Source organism: Capsicum annuum, chromosome 8 (genome assembly GCF_002878395.1).
Source record: "Capsicum annuum cultivar UCD-10X-F1 chromosome 8, UCD10Xv1.1, whole genome shotgun sequence".
Classification (NCBI taxonomy): domain Eukaryota; kingdom Viridiplantae; phylum Streptophyta; class Magnoliopsida; order Solanales; family Solanaceae; genus Capsicum; species Capsicum annuum.
The window spans coordinates 50,726,779-50,735,927 of record NC_061118.1 but is presented as its reverse complement, the minus strand read 5'-3'; positions in this window follow the sequence as shown (position 1 = coordinate 50,735,927).

The following is a 9,149-nucleotide window of genomic DNA, read 5'->3' as shown; positions in this document are numbered from 1 at the left end:
AACTAAATTGATTACTAAAATAAAATATGAATTAATAAGTTCAATTATAGTTTCAATTAATCTCATGGTAGTTACACGATCAACTAAGTATATTCGTCCTGAGTAGAGTGATTATTTGAAATGATTCAAAATAAGTCATCATTAGAAATAACTATATTGATTTAACTAAAATTAAAGATGAATTTGCAAGTTCAATTACGATTTCAATTAATCTCAATAATTAAATGATCAATTAAGTGTTTCATCCTTAGTAGAATAATTAATTGATCAATTTTATTTTAAATGATTCAAATTAAGCCTTTATTAGTAATAAATATGTTGATTTAACTAAAATTAAACATGAATTAATGAGTTCACTTACAATTTCAATTAATCTCATCGTAATTACATGATTAACTAAGTATATTCGTCCCAAGTAGCGTGATCAATCGATCAATTTTATTTGAAATAATTCAAATTAAGATATTATTAGTAATAACTAAATTGATTTAACTAAAATTAAAGATAAACTTACAATTTCAATTAATCTCATAGTAATTAAATTATCAACTAAGTGCATTCGTCATGATTAGAGTGATCAATTGACCAATTTTATTTGAAATGAATCAAATTAAACCATTATTCATAATAACTAAATTGATAAAATTAAAATTAAAGATGAATTGATAAGTTCACTTAAAATTTCAATTAATCTCATAGTAATTACATGATCAACTATGTGTATTCGTCTCGATGAGAGTGATCAATCGACTAATTTTATTTCAAATTAAGTCATTATTAGTAATAAATAAATTAATTTTGACTAAATTAAAGATGAATTTAAAAGTCCACTTACAATTTCAATTAATGTATTTGTCCTTAATAGAATGATCAATTGATAAATTTTATTTAAAATAATTCAAATTAAGCAATTATTAGTAATAACTAAATTGATTTAACTAAAATTAAAGACAAGACCTTAGACAAGGGGACAAACATTTGAGTTCTCTTAAAAACATCTGAGATTTATTATTTTAAATTATTTTTTAACATATATCCTATATATTTGATAATTTTCAACAGATGAGTCATCTGTTGCAACAACTTAGTCATCTATTGCAACAGATATCTATATTTGTTTGATAATTTTCAATAGATGAGTCATTTATTGCAACAGGTTAGTTATCTGTTGCAACATATGTCTATATTTGTTTGGTCATTTCCAATAAATCTATATTTGTTTGGTCATTTCCAATAGATGTCTTTATCTATTTGGTCATTTTCAACAGATGTCTTTATCTGTTTAGTCATTTTCAATAGATTACTCATCTTTTGCAACATGTTAGTCATCTATTGATTCATATTAAGCCATTATATTAGTAATAACTAAATTTATTTAACTAGAATTAAATATGAATTAATAAGTTCAATTACAATTTCAATTAATCTCATGGTAATTATACTATCAACTAAGTGTGTCCATCCTGAGTAGAGTGATCAATTGTCCAATTTTATTTGAAATAATTAAAACCAAACCATAATTAGAAATAACTATATTGATTTTAACTAAAATAAAAGATGAATTAATAAGTTGACTTACAATTTCAATTAATTTTATAGTAACTACATGATCAACTAAGTGTTTCGTCTTATGTAGAATGATCAATTGACCAATTTTATTTGAAATAATTAAAATCAAGCAATTATTAGTAATAATTAAATTAATTTAACTAAAATTAAAGATGAGCTGATAATTTTAATTACAATTTCAATTAATCTCATAGTTAGTAATTACATGACCATCTAAGTGTATTCGTCTTGAGTAAAGTGTTAATTGACCAATTTCATTTGAAATGATTCAAATTAAGATATTATTAGTAATAACTACAGTGATATAACTAAAATTAAAGATGAATTGATAAGTTCAATTACGATTTCAATTATTCTCATATTAATTACACAATTATCTTAGTGTGTTCGTTCTGAGTAGAGTGATCAATTGACTAATTTTATTTGAAATGATTCAAATTAAGCCATTATTAGTAATAGCCAAATTGATTTAATAATTACAATTTCAATTAATCTCATAGTAATTACATGATCATTTAAGTGTATAACCTATTGCAACAGATTTAATCTGCTGCAACAGATAAGTCATTTGTTAAAAATTATCAAACAGATATACACATATATTGTACTAGATTAGTCATCTGTTGTAACAAATGTCTTTATCTGTTGGTCAATTACAACAGATGACCAATCTATTGAAACATATGACTTTATCTGTTTGTTATTTTCAACAGATTACTAATTTGTTGCAATAGGTGACTAATCTGCTGCAATAAATGTCTTTATTTGTTTGGTCATTTTCAACAGATTACTCATCTTTTGCAACATCTTAGTCATTTATTTATTCATATTAAGCCATTATATTAGTAATAACTAAATTGATTTAACTAGTATTAATAAGTTCAATTTCTGTTTCAATTAATCTCGTGGTAATTACACAATCAACTAAGTGTGTTCGTCCTGAGTAGAGTGATCAATTGACCAATTTTATTTGAAATGATTCAAACCAAGCCATAATTATAAATAACTATATGGATTTAACTAAAATTAAAGATGAATTAGTAAGTTCACTTACAATTTCAATTAATTTTATAGTAATTACATGATCAACTAAGTGTTTCGTCTTAAGTAGAATGATCACTTGACCAATTTAATTTGAAATAATTAAAATTAAGTAATTATTAGTAATATCTAAATTGATTTAACTAAAATTAAAGATGAATTGATAATTTAATTACGATTTCAATTAATCTCATAGTAATTACATGATCATCTAAGTGTATTCGTCTTGAGTAAAGTGTTAATTGACTAATTTTATTTGAAATGATTCAAATTAAGATATTATTAGTAATAACAACACTGATTTAACTAAAATTAAAGATGAATTGATAAGTTCAATTACGATTTCAATTAACATGTTGCAATAGATGAGTAATCTGTTGGAAAAGACCAAACAGTTAAAGACATTTGTTGAAAATGACCAAACATATATAGACATATGTTGCAACAGATGACTAACCGTTGCAATAGCTAACTCATCTATTGAAAATTATTCAACAAATATAGATATCTGTTGCAATAGATGACTAAATTGTTGCAAAATATGACTCATCTATTGAAAATTATTAAATAGATAAGATATATGTGAACTCAGAACCAAAATGAGCCACAGAATTTAAAAAGTGACCAAAATAGGTCACTTATTTAAAAACTTACCAAAATAGGCTAAATGTAATAATTTATTATATTTTCTATTTTTTTCTTAATGATCAATTAACGGAGTTGACTTTTATAATTTCTTACGTTTTACATTTTTTTTTGTAAAACGTAAATTTTTTTTACATTTTATAAAAAAAATATAAAACGTAAGAATTTCTTACATTTTACACGATGAATGAGAAAAAAATGCAGTGAATTATCAAATCAATTAAAAAGATACTAAAAAATGAGTTATTCAACATAACAAAAAGTTACGTTCTTAATTATTTAATAGCAGTGGTTCCCCACCCACAATTCCTTTTTCCACAAATGTCCCATCACTTCTACTTTTTCCTCTATTTACATATGATAATTATGAATTTTTTGATTAGTTAAATTTATTTATATTTTACATGTAGTTCAAATAATTTATTTTTTCCTCTATGTAATAAATTTTTACATTTTACATAAAAAAATTAAAAAATAGAAGTATCAATTAACTCATTAACTTAACAATTTTCTTATAGTTATTCTATATAAAAAAATAATCACTTCTATCCTTAATTATTCGACTTCTCTCTAAAAAAAATTATACTTTTGAGTTTTCCTCTACTCCAAAATAATGAAATGTTGAATTATCGTCGATAAAATATGCTACTATATAGAAGAATTATATTTTTTTGGTGTGTTAAAAATATGAAATTATTTTTTTCGGATAGCGATTCATCGTAGTTTTTGATTAGTGTTTCAATTAGGATATTAAGGAAACTCACATGCTCAAATACGTTTCATATTATAATTAATGGAGTAAAAAATTATAATTTAATTTAGGAACACTCCTAAATTAAGATAAGAAAATATATTTTCCTAAAAAATATAATTCTTGTATATAGTAGCATATTTGATCGATGATAATTCAACATTTTACTATTTTGGAGTAGAGGAAAACTCAAAAGTATAATTTTTTTAATGAGAAATCGCATAATTAAGGATAGAAGTGATTATTTTTTGATATAGAATAAATATAAGAAAATTGTTAAGTTAATGAGGTAATTGATACTTCTTTTTTTATTTTTTTTTGTGTAAAACGTAAAAATTTATTAGAAAAAAAATTATTTGAACTACATATAAAATATAAATAAATTTAACTAATAAAAAAATTCTTAATATCATATGTAAAAGAGGAAAAAGTAGAAGTGATGGGACATTTATGAAAAAAGGAATTGTGGGTGGGGGACCACTGCTATAAAAAGTTAAGAACATAACTTTTTGTTACGTTGAACAACTCTTTTTTTTAGTACCTTTTTAATTGATTTGACAATTCATTGTATTTTTTCCTCAGTTATCGTGTAAAACGTAAGAAATTCTTACGTTTTTGTAAAAGTCAACTCCGTTAGTTGACCGTTAAGAAAAAAGTAGAAAATGTAATAAAGTATTACGTTTAGCCTATTTTGGTAACTTTTTAAATAGGTGGCCTATTTTGGTCACTTTTTTAATTCCGTGGCTCATTTTGGTTTCGAGTTCGATATATGTTGAAAAACAATTTAAAATACTAAAGCTCAAATGTTTTTAGGAGAACTCAAACATTTGTCCCCTTGTCTAAGGTCTTGTATTAAAGACTTGTCTTCAATTTTAATTAAATTAATTTAGTTATTATTAGTAATTGCTTAATTTGAATAAACAAATGACTAACCTGTTATAAACATCAGTTGCAATAGATGACTAACTTGTTGCAACAAATAGATAATCTGCTGAAAAATAATTAAAATACCAGGGAACTCAAATATTTTTAGGAGAACACAAATGTTTGTCCCATTGTCGTAGAGACGTCTTTAATTTTAGCTAAATCAATTTAGTTATTACTAATAATTGCTTAATTTGAATCAACAGACGAATAGCATGTTGCATTAGATGATTCATCTGTTGGAAATTATTAAACAGATAGAAAATCTGTTGTAACAGATGAGTCAACTACTAGGAATCAATTAAAATATTAGGAAACTTAAACGTTTTTAGGAGAACTCAAATGTTTGCCCCCTTGATCCTTTTGCATTTGATGTATGGTATATTATTTTTGTCTTCTTTACCTGTTTCATAAAATTTTTCATGTGTTTTACTTATTCGTTGTGCCCCTATTGAAATTTTTAAAAAATTTTAGGACAAATTTTGTTCGTATATCACTTGGACATTACTTCATAGCTTATTTTGTAAGTAAAATTATAGTTTTTGTTGAATTTCTTATTTGGTGTATCTACTACTGCTACAATGGATAGAACCTGCAACATGTATCTAACATATGAGTCATCTATTGCAACAAGTGAGTAATTTATTGCAATATATGACTAATCTGTTGCAACAGATGACCCATATGTTGGATTCATATTACAACACTATAAAATGAATCCAACAGATGAGTAATCTGTTGCAACAGATTAGTCATATATGTTGCAACAGATTATTCATTTGTCGCAACAGATTAGTTATATATGTTGCAACATATTACTAATCTGTGCAATAAATTAGTCATATATGTTGCAACAGATTACTAATATGTGCAACAGATTAGTCATATATGTTGCAACAAATACTTATTTGTTGGATTCACGTTAGATGTTTTATCTATTATTAAAAAACAGCAGTAGCAGATACATTCAGATGAGAAATTCAACTACAAAATAACAACATTAAAAAAAATAACAAAAAACATAAAAAAAAATAACAAATACCAACAAATTAAGTTTCTAATTTTCGTCATAACTTAAAAGCCCTAATTTTTTATTTGTGAAAATCAAAAAGAAATGATGAAGAACTCGAAGTTGTGTCGCCGGAGAATGTTGTCACGTCGACTGACGGTTGAAAGTAAAAAAGGAACAGGCAAGAACTCAAAACTATTTGTTGCCAGAGGTTGAAGTTGCACAAGATTGAAGGGAGAAATTTGAAAAGTTGTTGGTTGGGAGAAGTTAGAGAGAGAAACTATCGAGAGAAAGAGAGAAGAGAGAGAGATTGATTTGCAGAGGGAGAAAAGTTTTGTGAGTGTGAGTTAATTTGTATTTTTGAAAAGATTAAAAAGTTTAGAAAATATTAATCAAGTGCACAATTAACCTAATCAAGTTTTTAAATTATATTTGACCCTTTAAATTGATCAATGTCACCAATTCTTCATTCAAGACTTAAAAGACACCTTTTCTTCAATTTTCTCTAATTACTCTTTCATTATCATTTGGAACATTTGCATGAATGCCCTTATTCTGGGGTACTAGTGTTCTATTTTTTGCTTCAAATATGTGGTTTCTAATTTTTTTCCCTTCAACACTTAAATAATTAAAAAGTAATAGAGAATATTCCTACTATCAAAAGATAAAAAGAAAATCACAAGACATAATTTTATGTTTTCATATTATAATATAATATGTTACCATACATAACAAGGTATGCTGCTTAATTCCTACAAAACTTATGTCAGTGTGTTTGGTATGAAGGAAACTATTTTTTCATGGAAAAGATTTTCCTAGAAAATGTTTTCTTGAAAAACAAGTTGATTTCTTATTTATTTTCCTATGTTCAGTTGGTGGATGAAAATTTTTTTCGAAAGATATTTTATAGTGTTTGATTGGTCAATGAAAAAATATTTTTCAAAACATACATTCTAGTGTTTAGCTAAAGTGTAAAAATACATTTTAGAAAAATAATTTTTGATCTAAAAAAATACTCTTTTTAGGGTGCGTTCGATATGAAGGATGAAAAATAGTTTTTAGAAAAATAAGTTATATCTAACTTATATTCGTGTGATCGTTATGTAAATTAGATAAGTATATTTTTTCAAAAAGTATTTGTATATATTTAACAAAAATAATGAGAACGAATATGATAAAAAGGGTAGGATAAGAAAAAAGCTTTGAATTTATTTTAAAAAATAAATTAAAAATATTAATTTTTTTTGGAGAGAGAGTTGGTAGGTGGGGGTTGGGGTTGTCAAAATAGGTAAGGGTGAGGTAAGAAAATAATTTTAAATTTTTTAAAAAATAAATTAATTTTTTTTGGGAGGTTGGGGGGCTAGTAGGGTGGGGGTAGGGGGAGAAACAATGGGGTAAAAAAAAATTGAAATATTTTTTTTGAATGGGGAGTATTAGGGGGTGGGGATCGGGGTAGGGGTGTGAAGGTGGGGTAGGGAAAAAATTAAAATTTTTCAAAAAATTTAAAAAATTAATTTTTTTGATTGAGGGGTGGGGGTGGGGGTGGGGGAGGTTGGTAAGGGGTTGGGTAGGGGAGGTAAGAAAAAAGTTTGAATTTATTTTTAATTTTTTTCTTGGAAGGAGGTAGAGGTTTGGGTTTTGGGTTTTGGGTAGGGGATGAGGTAAGAAAAAAATTTAAAATATTTTCTTAATAGGGGTTGTAGGAGGTGGGGCGGGGCTGGGGGTGCGGGTGAGGGAGGGGCAGGGGATTGTGGGTCGGAGTAGGGATGAATGATTTTGAGAGTTGTATGAATATTTCAACTTAAGAGTAAGGTTGAAATAGAGTTTTGGAAAATGTTTTCCTTACTTTTTGAAGGGAAGTCGTTTCCCTTAGAATTGAGAAAAATAAGTTGATTTGAAAAACATTTTCCAAAACTTTTAAGCCAAACAAATATGAGAAAATTGAAAAACATTTTCTGGAAAATGTTTTCCTTCATACCAAACATAAGTTTCATTTAGAACCGACAAATACAAAGACATAACTTGTTTCATATAGAACTTATGCTGATAGAGACATTAGTTAAGTCCCAGAATCCACAAAGTTATGTAGTAAGAGGCATAACTTATTTATAAAGAATTTATTTCTGACACGGTAAAATCTTCTAAATTTATGCCGTTAGAGGCATGAGTTCAATTTGAACCCACAAGTTAAACTTAGGAGACACATAAATTAGTTCCTACAAAATATATGCCGATAGAGAAATAAGTTCAGTTTTAAAATCCACATAGTTATATCATAAGAGGCATAATTTATTCCTAAAGAACTCATCTCTGAGAAGGCGAAAATTTTGTAAAATTATGGTCAGCAAATAAATACTACACAACTTATGTTAGATAACTTAATTCCTTCACAATTATGGTGGACAAAGTAAAAATTCTTTAGACTTATGCCTAACAAAATTAGATCATACCATAATATTCTAGTAAATAAGCAATAGGGACAAAAATTAAACATCAATATACAATCATATTTGAGGATAAAAATAAAGGGCAAAATAGCTCAGTAGACCCTTGTACTTAGTCTGTTTTGTAAAGTGGATACTTCTATTTAACAATTTGTCATCTAAACCCCTCAACTCAATGAAACTTAATATTGTAAGACCTTTGATCATTGATCGGATCTATGTGGCATTAAAATACGTGAGTAGAATGAAGCACGTGACTGCAGCGCCTGAGGTACGAGTGAGGGTATTTTTTTGATATTTTTACATTAAAATAATTTTTTTTTTTTTTAAAAAGTCAGCCCCACCCCCTCCCACCCCACCCCACAACCACCGTTGCAGCATCTCATTATCTCCGTCGAAAAAAAAATAAAAAGCCAGTCTCTTCCTCTCCGTCAAAGGTTCCTGCATCTCATCCTCCTCCTCTGACATCTTCATCGATAATTTCACCCCTAATAAAACTCCAAGTGCTTATCTCTAAAAAAATTCGGTTGTTGTAAAAATACCCACAATCGTCCTCCTCTCCCCTCCGCCCTCCCCTAACCCCACCCCACCCCACAAACCACCATTGTAGCCCCTAAAAGCTCCTATAATTATCCTCCCTCCCCCCTTCCAATTGCGACGCCATTAAAGACCCCCACCCCCAAAATCCCCAATCGTCTTCCTCCGCTGCAATTGCCACCATTAAACCAAATAATTCAATAAAATACCCTCACAAAGACACTCACAA